Source organism: Acromyrmex echinatior, chromosome 2 (genome assembly GCF_024713525.1).
Source record: "Acromyrmex echinatior isolate Ae372 chromosome 2, ASM2471352v2, whole genome shotgun sequence".
Classification (NCBI taxonomy): Eukaryota; Metazoa; Arthropoda; class Insecta; order Hymenoptera; family Formicidae; genus Acromyrmex; species Acromyrmex echinatior.
This window is the reverse complement of record NC_141853.1, coordinates 19,213,859-19,226,910: the sequence shown is the minus strand read 5'-3', so window position 1 is coordinate 19,226,910 and position 13,052 is coordinate 19,213,859. Positions and strand designations below refer to the sequence as shown.

General features: G+C 37.2%; 1 protein-coding gene and 1 long non-coding RNA gene across 3 annotated transcripts in view; one reads left to right on the top strand and one right to left on the bottom strand.

The window, feature by feature from the left end:
• Positions 1 to 13,052, top strand: part of LOC105143536 (Histone gene-specific Epigenetic Repressor in late S phase) — a 132,084-nt gene that overhangs the window by 50,628 nt on the left and 68,404 nt on the right. The gene's annotated exons all lie outside the window — the stretch shown is intronic.
• On the bottom strand, positions 5,552 to 12,355 carry LOC147910585 (uncharacterized). The gene is made up of 2 exons (XR_015544212.1): positions 5,660 to 12,355; positions 5,552 to 5,585 (listed from the first exon to the last, which is right to left on the bottom strand). It is a non-coding gene; the product is annotated as an uncharacterized LOC147910585 (long non-coding RNA).

Sequence of the window (13,052 nt, the reverse complement as noted above, 5' to 3'; positions counted from 1 at the left end):
TCACGAAGGTACGATGGTTGCGACGCATATAAAATCCAGGAGGCTACTTTATTGCAACGATTATGACCGCGGAACAATATATTCTGTTTTCGGAGCTGGACTTTGATAGCAGGATCTGCGTTCTTATCGTTTTATTACGCTCAACAGTATGTTAACTCCTCTTGAATGGTTAAAATTCAGAAACACGCCGCTATACTTTCTACATGAATACACTACACTTACTATATTTACATACATATTATTTATATTTTTTATACATATTTTTTATTTGTACTTTTATCTTAGTTTTTTTTTACAAGAAAAAGCTTTTATTTTTATTGAATAATTATGCTAGGTGAGAAAATAGTCTTTTTTATTTTTTACTTACTAATATAAATTATTGAAATTGTTTTAAGTTTATATTTCTATTTTAGTTTTTTTTTTACAACAAAATGCTTTTATTTTTATCGAGTAATAATTATGCTTGTGAGAAAATAGCCTTTATTTTTTACTCACTAATTTTAAATTATTAAAATTGTTTTGTGTTTAACACTAAAACTACCGATGATATTTTGTTAAAACTAAGAAGACAATTGGTAATTTCTTATCCTTGTTTTCGATTAAGGAAGAACTATTTAATGTATTATTAAAATTGTTTTATATATATATATTTTTTTTTAATATTCTGTACTGTAATAATACTGTTACAATATTTTTTCTTTTCTGTATTAGATATGTTTAATGCAAGAAAGAAAAAAATTGGAACTGTTAATGAAACCAAAATAATATCGTCGGCAGTTTTAATGTTAAACATAAAAATATTTTAACCATTTATATTATTATATTAATACATAAAAAATAAATGCTATTTTCTCGTCCAACATAATTATTACTCAAAAGATAAAAACTTTTTCTTGAATCTGTAAAAAACTACAATAGAAATATAAATAAGTAAATGTATTTTTTACGAAAAATGTAATTTTATTACAAAATTAATTTTACAATTTGATGCATAAACATGCTTTGTCATGTGAGAAATGTAAATATCTTGATGATAGCTTACAACAATCAGAATATTGCACAAAAATAATATGTGTTACAATAAATGTTTAAGTTTAAGACTATTAGAAAAACGAAACTAGCGTGAAATCTCCTTATTTAAAGATCTTTGCATTTATATTCCATTATATTATAATGGAAATATTACGTGTAAAATATTACCTGAAAGCACAACATTTCTATGCATCTCTGTCCTCTGACGCAATAATTAAAAAGTGCCATTCACAGCGGGCATAAACGATAAAATGATCAGTTTTGCTAGGTAATGCGCGATAATAACTCCCTTCGGTCAAGTTTTAATTGCCATCCTGTGGTATCTCGCATTCGTCTTTCATACGCAGCAGCCAGTGTTAAGGCTAGTTACGCCGATTTAAATAGATCGTGATCGCACCGGTCCCCTCATCGGACGAGATCGAAGGTGGAGATTCGTCTCGGCTTCGTAGCTGGTTAATTATAATGAATTATTCATAGTATCGTTAGACGTCATGCCACCGTCAGATCCACTAGGTTGTCTCTCTCTCTCTCTCTCTCTCTCTCTCTCTCTCTCTCTCTTTTTCTCTCTTTCTCTCTTACCTTCTCTCTATCCTCAACTCCGACGGCGCCGTGAGACGTTAAATCGTATTGAAGCCGAACGAAAGAACAAGAGAGAAGGGATCCCGTAGGGTAGATAGAATAGGTAGGTGTATTCGCGTGAGCATAAATTACACCTTCGGGATTCATATTAAGTTGAGAACGTGCACAGATATACCACGTATTTACGAGCAAAGTCGGTTATGAGCGACACAATAATTAGCGTCGATTAAAAGTCTTTTCGACGCCGTCCGATGAAACGCTTTAATTATCGATTATGAGGACTGCCAACAATACCGCGTATCCGATCCTTGGGAATGTCGCTCGGAGGACCGTGCGCTTCTTTCATGTGCATAACATAGCTGAATATCTCTCGATATGAAACGCTGTGGTGCGGGTGTCTCGGTTGTTGCTCGTTATTAAGTAGCGCATGGAGAGCAAGGCGCGTGCTAGTTCGTAGGTATGGAAGTTGCCGATGAGGGAACACAGTCGAGCCCCGAACTCATCAATTCGAGCAAAACTTTGTCAGTACTATATAGGGTGACTCGACACTCGGGAAGTAACGGTAATGCCTCGTTCGCGCCCAATTGCCTTTTAAAGCTACGACGTCGAACTTCTCAAACTCGAAAGACTACTTCAATCTTGTAACACACCTAACTTATAAAATTATGATGAGTGGAAAGGAATGTTTAGAGTAGAAAGGTTTTTTAGCGACATGTTAAATACTGCAATGGTGTAGATATAAAATTTCGAGGAGACCTAATTCTGTGATTTTGTCTGTACAATTTTATGCACTTAAACTATATCTTGGTTAAAAAACAATTTAATCGATATTAGCTTTTACAAAGAGATCTGTAAATAATTAAATAACAGAAACTTAATTTTTTTGTAAACTGTAATTGAACTTTTGCCGTAACAGAAATTTAATTTGCGACCTGATTGCGCAGATTTACTTTTAAAAGCCGAAAAATGACGACAGTGATTGCCTTTATCGAGTTTTCGCTAAGTAAAAATTCACACACAAACGTAGAAATTGTAAAAAATCAACGAAATATCCTATTTAGGAGAAAAAAATTACGTTAATTACATTATCACTATGTACTTATATTAAATTTTGTCCTTAAAGTCGATGCGTTGCTATCGCTACGTAGAGCATCTACAAGGGCTGGCACGAAGCTAAAGCAAACGCTAACTAATTCATTAACCTTTCGATAGTCCTAGTAGCAAACACATGTATACGCATGACTGTCTTCAAAAAGTTCAGAATCAAAAGCAGACTGCTGGAAAACACGATATCAAACACACGCAATCGCGACTCCGTTGGCCTCAAACTGTTACCTGTAAACTGTCACGTCGATAAAATTCGGTGTTTTTTTTTTTTACAACGATTTTAACGCTTCTGCATTTAATTTCTTCTTCAGTTCTTGTGCTTTAATAATTTGAAATATTTTAATTTAGATTTGGTAACATTTTAATTTTATCCGTTTGTGTCGCGATCTATTTACATTACGTTTTATATTAAGTTAGCTCCAGATTTATTTTCATTAAGCGAGAATCAACTTAGAATCAACTAAGAAATCTTTAGAACGAAATCCATAAGAACGGAAGAAAGGAGAGAAAGAGAGAGAATGAGTGCGATAGCTTCGGAAGCTCTCGTGTAAACACGATAACAGGAAGGACAACAGGAAAGTACAAGAAGTGTCGCAAGAAAACGGAGGAAACGGGGGAGGATGAGAAGCTATTTGCTCTCGGTTTTCGGGGAACGTTGTTGTACATGGAATTTTCCAGCAGCAGGCGAGAGATCGGAAGAGGATGGTTACGTTGAGGATGGCGAATTTGTAAAAGACCGGAACGCGTTGTCTACCCTAAAATCGAAATCGTTTCGCGGTTACGTGCCCGACGCAATGACGCCAGACACACTGCAATCTGCTTCCTACGCTTGCGTATAGCAGCGGTCACCTCGTCTCGTCGCCGTCCTCCTTAGCGCGTAACACCGTTGGCGTAAGCAACGCATACACTTAAAGTGGCGTCTACTACAATGAAATTTTTAAATTTTTAAAACTTGAGCTATAAGCCCTAAGTAAGAAATTGTGAAGAGAATAATTACAGTCGGTTATTCTCCTCATATTGGTAAATTTCTTACGGCTTAGAACTTAAGGCTTCTGAGTAGTCACCACAGCCATATTGAATCGTGACGTCAGAAGTGAGAAACGCGTTAATTTTTATTACATGCCATTTATAAATAAAGACAATTTAGATAAAACAAAATGATGAGATTGCTTTAAAACATTTGTAAAAATGGACGAAAACTGTGCTTGTCCCTCCTAATCAGTAAATAATTAATGTAAAAAGTAATAAAAGGTACATGAAGTGCTTTTATCCAATGCGTAGCTTATTTTCACTTACACGTGCCTTTTATCATTTTTTACGATTATTTACTGATTATTTACTATCAGGGAGGATAAGCACAGTGATCATGTCATCTTTGTTTAACATTGGCAAACAACAAGGATGTAATGATCCATTGTGTCACACCGTGTCATTTCTATCGCTTGTTGGAAGGCACACTTAAGCTATAAGCCCTAAGTAAGAAATTGTGAGGAGAATAATCGACTAATCATAGTCGATTATTCTTCTCATATTGGTAAATTTCTACGGTTTAGAGCTTAAAAGCTTAAAATCTCCTTGTGAACGCCCATTTAAAGCACATATTATACATGAACGCGGATGAACATGTTGCTAGGATGATGAACGAACGACGCTGTCGTTGGCACCGTACGCGCGAGATAGTAATGGTAGTAACGCATAGCGTTGCCGGCGCGGCGCGACGACGACGTGGATCGTCGCCCGTCGTCGTGATAGTGGTAGCGCGACGTGGTGGGATGTAGCAGTAGATTTGTACGTGACCCGGTGCAGCAGGCAGGACTCGACCGGCGCTACTCGACTTCGCGAACGCACAGATCAGTCGAGTCGCGAACCTCGGAACGAGCTGCCGCGTGCACGTGCCTCTCTTTCTCTCTCTCTCTCTCTCTCTCTCTCTCCCTTTCCGTCTTGCGTTTCTTCCCTCTTTCCGTCCCTTGAATACCCGGTCTGTCCCGTCTTCCTTCTCTCTCATTCTTCCGCTCCCGTCCCCGTTTCGCGCTCTTTGCGGTTCGCTTTTGCGTTATCATTTGTTCCTCTCTTTGTCGCTCCTATCTACTTTGCGATCTGTGCTCCATGATTCCTTCTTCGTTCGTTCCTCGTCTCCCTGCTCGCCATGGGATAGATCGTCCGTCTCTATTCAATCCACGAGCTCCTCGTGTATTCCTTCTGTGTCTCACCTGCTGCTAGCCCCGTCTCAGTCACGTACACCATCGACTTCATGCTCGTCTTCCTTTCGCCTGTAGTTGTGAAGTTACTACGCGGCTGGCAGGCTGCCGTCGCTGGCGAGGAACGCCGAGCGAGTCCGAGTCCGGTCGAAAGCGTAGTGGCATTCGCGGCAACATGCGCTCGTAGGATTCGCCGCTGCGAATATCACCTGCCAAACAGCGAACACGCATTAACCCGTCAATTGTCAGCGTGAAAGGCACTACGACGTTCTACCCACCGCGGTGATAACGAGGTGTTATCGAAGCAGGAGATTAAGATCCCGGCCTCAGAATCTTCCTCCTTCAGCCGCGTTCTTTCCCTCGAACGCGTCGAGGGAGGCTGCAACTTGGTCGCTGACGATCCATACACTATAGAGGTACCTTTCATTTAGGTTTAGTTTCACAACTCACGGTTAACTCTTAATCGAGGTTCAATTTGTTTCTAATCTCTTTCTAATTTTAGAATTGGGAAGAGACAATGAATAAGTTGAACCTCGGTTAAGAGTTAACAGTGAGTTGTGGAACTGGGTCTTAGTGACACAAGTCGACACAAGTCATCTTTGTTACTTATAAAACGCAAAGAAAGATAAAATGACATTTGTATCACTAAGGCCCAATTCATGGTTAATCCTTAATCGAGGTTTAACTTATTCCTCATCTTTTTCTAATGCTAGAATTGGAAAGAGATAAGAAATAAGTTAAACCTCGGTTAACCATGAATTGTGAAACTGGGCATAAATGGTAGGCATCCTAGATCTGTTTTTCTTTCATTCTGTGTCTGAACTAGTATATACACTTTTGGAACTTGAAGTGAGATAGGTATATGTTTGATATTTGGCGAAAGCAAGAGAGTTCTGGTGCAATCCAGTGCAAAAATAAGAAACAGGTCTGTTATAGTGCAGGATCCACTTCTCTCTTTGAGCCGTGTATCTTCCAAGAAGACACCTGATCTGCCAGTAAACAATCGTAAACGATCCGTACAGTTGACGGAGTCGGTCGTCGTACGTTGTAGCACTTTTACGCGTCATGTAAGAGCAAGTGTTTACATCACGAGACTTTCATGCTAATTTTCCTTGACTGTCATTAATATCTTTCGCCGCAACGTATGTATTGCGAGTGAGCGTAATAATTTCTGCGCAGTTAATGCTCATCTTATAGTACGTTTTGCTCAAACAATTTGAATTTATTAAAATCGACTATGCGCGACGTCGAATAATCGTTTATCAAAACTCATCTTACACGCAAATTCGAGAATTAAGTACGCGAGAACGTGATAGTAATAAAAAAAAAAAACCGTTCTCGAAACATCTGAACTACACGCACTGAACTTTCACGTCGCATAACACGAAGTTTGCATAAAACTTAATTGCTCCTTTTTTCTCTCAGTCTACCGTTTACATCAGTAATTAACTACATTGATATCTGAAATTCAAATCGCGCTATTTCCATCGTAAATGGCCGATCGTAGAGCGCATTTTTTTCACGTATCTTTTGACATTTAGGCGTATACAGAAGATACGTCTCTCTCATTTTATGCGTCTCTTCTGCAATCGTCCGACGCTGGTATGCTTCTCGGTGGGAAAATCCTAGCCGAGGTTTTAACGAGTCAATCAGGTTTGGCGTTCATAGGTCGTTCGATTGATGGTCAAGCCGCGTCATCGTTCTTGGGATCGTTCCCTGAAGAGGATAAACCGCGCTTGCACGCTACCACCGCACGGGGATATACATTGTAAATTACCGTTCTTGCCGGCAGCCGTACTTAGGCACACCTGGGCACGGCGGAAGGTGCAAATGGTCTCGAATTGCTCGGCAAGAAGGAGATAATAATAGCGCCTACCTATTTGATACCTCCGCCGCTTATCGCTGGTGGCTGAGAATTATAGGCGCACACGTCGATTCGCCCGATAGATAATTTCAACGTGTAATCCTCTTCTCGGCGTCGCTTATCCCTTTTCGAAACGAGACGAGGAAAACGACGATGAATCGCTTTTCGCTCACGTGGATTTCGCACGCGGCGTCGCGCGTTCACGCGAAAAGAATCCGCGATCATTTGCACGGCGGATGATTCCTATATCCGTTATAAAATGATTGCCGAAGGCAATCGCGCGTTTCTCGAATCGATTGGATCTATTGCCGATATGAAATCGACCGGGTATGACCATCTTACGACTAGATGCACCGCATCGCAGATCTGATAACGGATTATAATTTTAATTCTGTTTTCCTTCAGGCAAGCATTAACGTGGCAATGTAATAAAAATGTTATTTTGTAAACATACATTTTTGCAAAAATTGAATTTCATCTTGTTTCGGTTGTCCATCTATGGATAAATCAATTAATAGATACAATCCTATTTTTAATCAAAACGGATCTTATTAGCACTGAATAATATTAAATATAAATTTTTACAATTATTTCAATTTTATAAATTGCATCTCGATAAACGTAGATCTTTGGATAAACTACGTAATAATTTATTTAATGAATGAAAGAAGAAAAGGAAGAACAGGAAAGTAAGCTAAAATTTTTATCAAAAAGTGCAACAACCCAGCCAGTCCTTTTAGTCGTACTAATTTACGTCGATTATACAATTTATTTTTTTTCTTTTGTGTTTTGAGATAAATTTAAAAATTCATGGTTGTTTCATCAATTTTATTAACTTGTTGTTAATTTACATGAGCATCTCTTATGATTATTCATTCATACTCGATAATTTAGACGTAACAGAGCATATAAAGTCTTGATATCTATATAATGCGTTTGTATAGTACAACTTGTTACGTAACAAATTACTGAAATTTCATTGCCCATGTAGGGGAAGTGTTACGAAACACGTAGAGAATTTCGCATCAGAACAATTAGCGCGGGGTTGGATTCTACGTTAGAATACCCGTAGGGTGTTGCATTAGGAGGCCACCAATTAGGAACACGTTTGATTGCTAGTTAACTTGTTAGAAGGCACGCTATTCCGTCTGAACTAAGCTTAACCCTTTAGTCGTGCCATTTCATGATCGAAACCCTTGAAGGTGTTTGTGCACTCAGAATCTAATACAGCTCTGTGGTACAAACCAATTAAAAAATCAATCAAAAAAGAAGAGCACAAAATAATTATTAGAAAACTGCAAAGAAAAGATAGGAACTTTTTTATAAGTAATTATTTACATGCATTGTACAGCTGTATTTACCCTGATAAAAAATTTACTAAATCTTAATATATATTTCTTTGAATAGTACCAAGTGTTTACTTATAGTAAATAAATATTTACTACAATGATGAATTAAATCAAGTTAATGATTTTTATATTAAATAAATTTACGCTTATGTTATTACACTTAATAAATGTTTACTTAGAACTATTCAAACAAATATTTATTAAAATTTAGTAATTTTTCCAATGTAACAATGGCAATTAACACGTCCTAAGTCATACTTAAAATCTTTTTGCTAATTTTCTATATACAACAAAAAAGTTTGTTCATTTTACAAACGTTGTATAATATAACTTTAGTTCTAAACGCATAACTTCACGCGAGGCGTCGTTTTGATGCGTGCACGAGCGATGATCGGTGAGTTCTTCGTGTCGGAAAATGATGCAACTTGTTGACGCCGGCCTGTCTTTATATAAGTCCCGAGTGACGGCGCATTTATCTTTCACTTTAAACACGAACTGAGCTCCGGTGATATTGTCGGGATACGGATTTACCGGAGGAAGCCGATTTCCGTGGTAGAAAGTCGAGAAGGTCCGGATAAGGTTGTGGTCAACGCAACTCGAGCAAAATTTCGCAACGCGACCAAACGGATTTGCAGGATTTTTGCGACTCGCATTCGTATCGCAACGGCTTTATCGAATGGCTGACGCTTTCGTCTTGGCATCTTATTCCCGAACCGCTCCTTATAAACGCTGTCTAAGGCTTCTCCGATCTGATTCACGAATCCGCGCCTCGCCGATTCGGATGAGATCACACTGCGATTCTTATTGCTTTCTTTTACGCTGTCGATTTTGCGAGCAATGGCTGCTGTTTCCCAAGGACGGTGTACCATTAGATGTCGTTTCCTTAATAAGCGACAAAAAGTATGCACGAGGAAAGTGTGATTTACATTGCATCTCCTGAAGAAACAACATTATTTCTTGCTACGCTGCTACTTGCAGATCAACTTTACCTCTTCTTAGATTTACTACGCAAATTTTTTTATTCTATATTTGTTAAATGTAAAACTATACGATCAAAGGATCCCACATTAATTATATGGGAGATCCTGATAAAATGAGTTTGTTTTCACATATGTGAGAAATGTAGACATAGTTCGTAACATAGTTTATAATGTGATGAATAAAAGATGTAGAGGCTTCATAACGAATAATTGTCGAGTTGATGTATCAAAGCGAACACGAATTTTAAGTTTTTGGTACACTACAATTAAAAAATTATTCATTATTGAGCCTTAATTTCTTTTATCAATCACATTATAAACTACATCATATGTGACTCAAACTAACTCATTTCATCGGAATTCAATTTACCATCTAATTAATGCAGGATCTTTTATTAAACTCATTATTCCAAGTATCAAAATCAGAGCTCTAATTGATGGAACTTAATTACACTTATTGAAAGAGATGCACATGTACTGTCATGACAGTAATTAAAGATTTTCGTCATTTAACGAAGAAGGAGTCTCTTTTCAATCTTCCTTTAGAAACATCACTCGACAAGGGGAAAATGTATTCGCGCGCCAAGAGAGGCGTATCGCATGCGGGCCGCATTGTAATCGCGCGCAGTCGCTCCGATAATCGTTTTATGACGAATGTGAAAGAAACACTTTGTCCAAAGGGTTCACCTCATGCGCGGAACGGAAGCGTGACTCACGAGAGAGTGGCTCGGCCTTATCGGCTCCTCGAGCACGATAAAAAATCCCTGGCGCCGCTGCTGCGTTTGTATAAAGTTGGGGTAATATGGGGTGGCAAAGTGCCATGGCATAAAGAGGAAGTGCTTCCGCGAGCGACGCGAGCGAACGTATTTTTATCTCTCATCCTTCGTAAAGGCATGCCCCGGTGTCTAATGTATTAATGTCGGAGAGTAAAACCTCGACGCGCGCGTACCCGGGTATCGCGTTGACATTTCATTTGCGTGACTATTCGAGAAGACATGATTTATGATCGAGACTCGAGGTTGATTTGCGATGCGTTACTGAAACGTGCACACAGTAATATCAGAAAAGTTTATTTTGATTTGAGTAATGGTTAAAATCTCTAATACTTAAAAACTTGATTCGTTTCAAGATGCCAATTATCGGAAAACAAATTCTGTCTCATTCTGTAATTTTTTTTTACACAATAATACAGTCACACGATCGAATCTTAAAGTATTCAATCTTATAACTTATAACTTATAATTATAAAATATTAAAATTTAGGTTGATTTTCTATCTCACTTTCCCCGCATCTCACGTCCTCTTATTTATGACTGAACATTAATCACTTTTGATCTGTAAAAAATGTTGAAAATAACATAAAATGAATAATGAAAGATTATTACACGTCAACACTCTTGTTAATAAGATATACAGTTTTATCAATCCATTGGATTTAAAAGCGAAATGACTTGTAGCATAAAACCTAATTCGATAACAGTATTAGCTCACTTAAAAATTACATGCTTGTATATTATATACAAAGAAAAAGCACGTCCGCAATTCAGGCGCAGTAGAACGAAAGGGGTTAATGCACACGCGCGTTCGTGCGCACGCAAGCGAAGTTCACCTTTGGCGAAGAATTCTTGCAGCGCGTAAGGATACCATTGTCCTTATCGTCGTTAATAATTCATTTGATTTGGTCGGTCCGACGCGTCCCGACGCACTTTATTTGGGATTAGATTCGCATGGTGATGCATTCAAACGGATTTCTCGCGAGACCATTGCTCTCCGTCACTCCACGTGCGCACCAAAAGAGAAAATCTCCCTCTCGTTACAGTCTCTTGCCTTCCTCATACTTTATTGCATAAATAAAGCACGAGCTGCTGAGTCCGAGCGATCCTTTACCGTGTCCGGGGAGATGAGAGAAGGGGGTGGATGGCAGTAAACGCAGTTTTGCGGATTAGCAATGCTAACGTAATCAAAGAGAAGCGAGATGTTTTCCTGTCGAGCGATTAAACAATGTCTTTAGAGATCGAAAAACATTGCGGCTTCATTCGCGAAAAACCGTTTCGCGGGCGCGGTAATTAATCGTTGAAGAAAATTTCTCAAGAAGAGAGATTTTACAAAGTAATCTCACATAATGCACTCGCAGTACAATGCACTCTGTTACACTTTGCTATATACTTTCGATCTCAGTTTACCCAACTTTATTCACTCATCTGTAGAATATCGTAATGGACATTATCTGGCTATTGCAACAAAACGAACAACAACTGTTGTACTTGTTTTATCAACTGTACTTATGCAGATATTCAACCAAAGCGTATCAAGATTTGTTATTGTTTGCTAGCGTGCGCTATTTTTATTCATCTATATTCTGTGCATTATAACGGAATAAATAGGTAACACATAATGAAGTAAAGGGATGAAGATATAGAACTTTGGTTCTATTCTAGTTACGATAAATTAACAGAGCTACTGCAACATGTGATATTTTAATATTTATTAATTTATTATAATTATATTAGCAATAAACATGCTCTGCTCACGTTTTGAAAGTGAAAGATGTGTTTAAAAGCTCAATGCCTTGGATACATGCTAATTAGTGAAAATTTAGAGTGAAAATTTCATTTTTATAAATTGTTAAAAAAAGTTCTTTCAGTTTTATATACTTTTTATAAATTATCTCTATCGATATAGTAAAAATCAGAACAATCGCGTAGATCACAAAAGATCGATTCATCGATCAAGCATGACTGAAACGAAGTGACTCGAAGCAAAGTGACATTACCTTTAAACAGCGTCAATTTTACTTCACACCTGCTTCAATTTTGTCTACGAAACAGCAGAGGAAGGAGTAAGATGGGAAGAGGTTTTTCAAGAGAAAAAGGAGCTAAGTGAAGTAGACGATACTGTGGAAAGGCGGAATATAAAAGGCTGTACAAGGTTTTATCACAGTGCTGAGTTAACTGTTTCACATGCTTTGCACTTCTTGTCTTTTGTTTATTCAAAATTGAACGAAAAAAGTTATATGATAAATGCAAGTCTAATCTTCACGCATAAAATTTGTTCAAAAGAGAGCGAATTACTCCATATTTCGGATTGGATAATTTTCCGCAAATATATATCTTGTAAGCGTCATACTTATATATATATATATACTATATATATTCTAGATAGTAATATCCAATATCCATATGTATGTATATAATTCTTGCTGGACTTGTATAGTTATGTCTTTTGAATTATCCAAGTCTATGTCTACATAGTAGTATTCTTTGATTTAAGGACATAAAGGAAATATTAAAATTGATATAATTATAATAAACATACACATATATATATATATATATATATATATATATATATATATATATATATATATGTATTGGATAATTCAAAAGACATAACTATACAAGTCCAGCAAGAACGAACAGTAATAGATAGGAAAAATACATTGTCAAAGTAGGACTTCAATAAGCACATATCAGTTTTCACTATAGTCACTTTGCGATACCTATATCGAGAAACACAATGGCTGTTTGTGTCACTAATTTGTTGAACTGCGTTCGGAATATGCAGGCAACCTTTTTATCTTCTTTTCTGAGTTTATTCAAACAAGTGACTTTATATTTTTACGATAGTTTTCGTTTTGTACGCGTCCTGTTGTTTCATATAAAATAATAATTTGATATTACAAAGACCTTAACTTGTTCTTTAATTGATTTGATAATTTCGAACACTAGAAATGCTGAAATGTATTATAACAATATGATTATTGACAATTTATCCTATGATTGAAGAAATAGACTGGCGTTAAATTTGCCAGGATAACTGTCCGAAAACAATACTATTAACTATTTATTTTTAAATGTTAAAGCTCGATACGCGTAACCAATCACAGTTACTTTCGAACATATAGAAGATTTATACGATTTGTTACTTTTATCGACAACTGCGG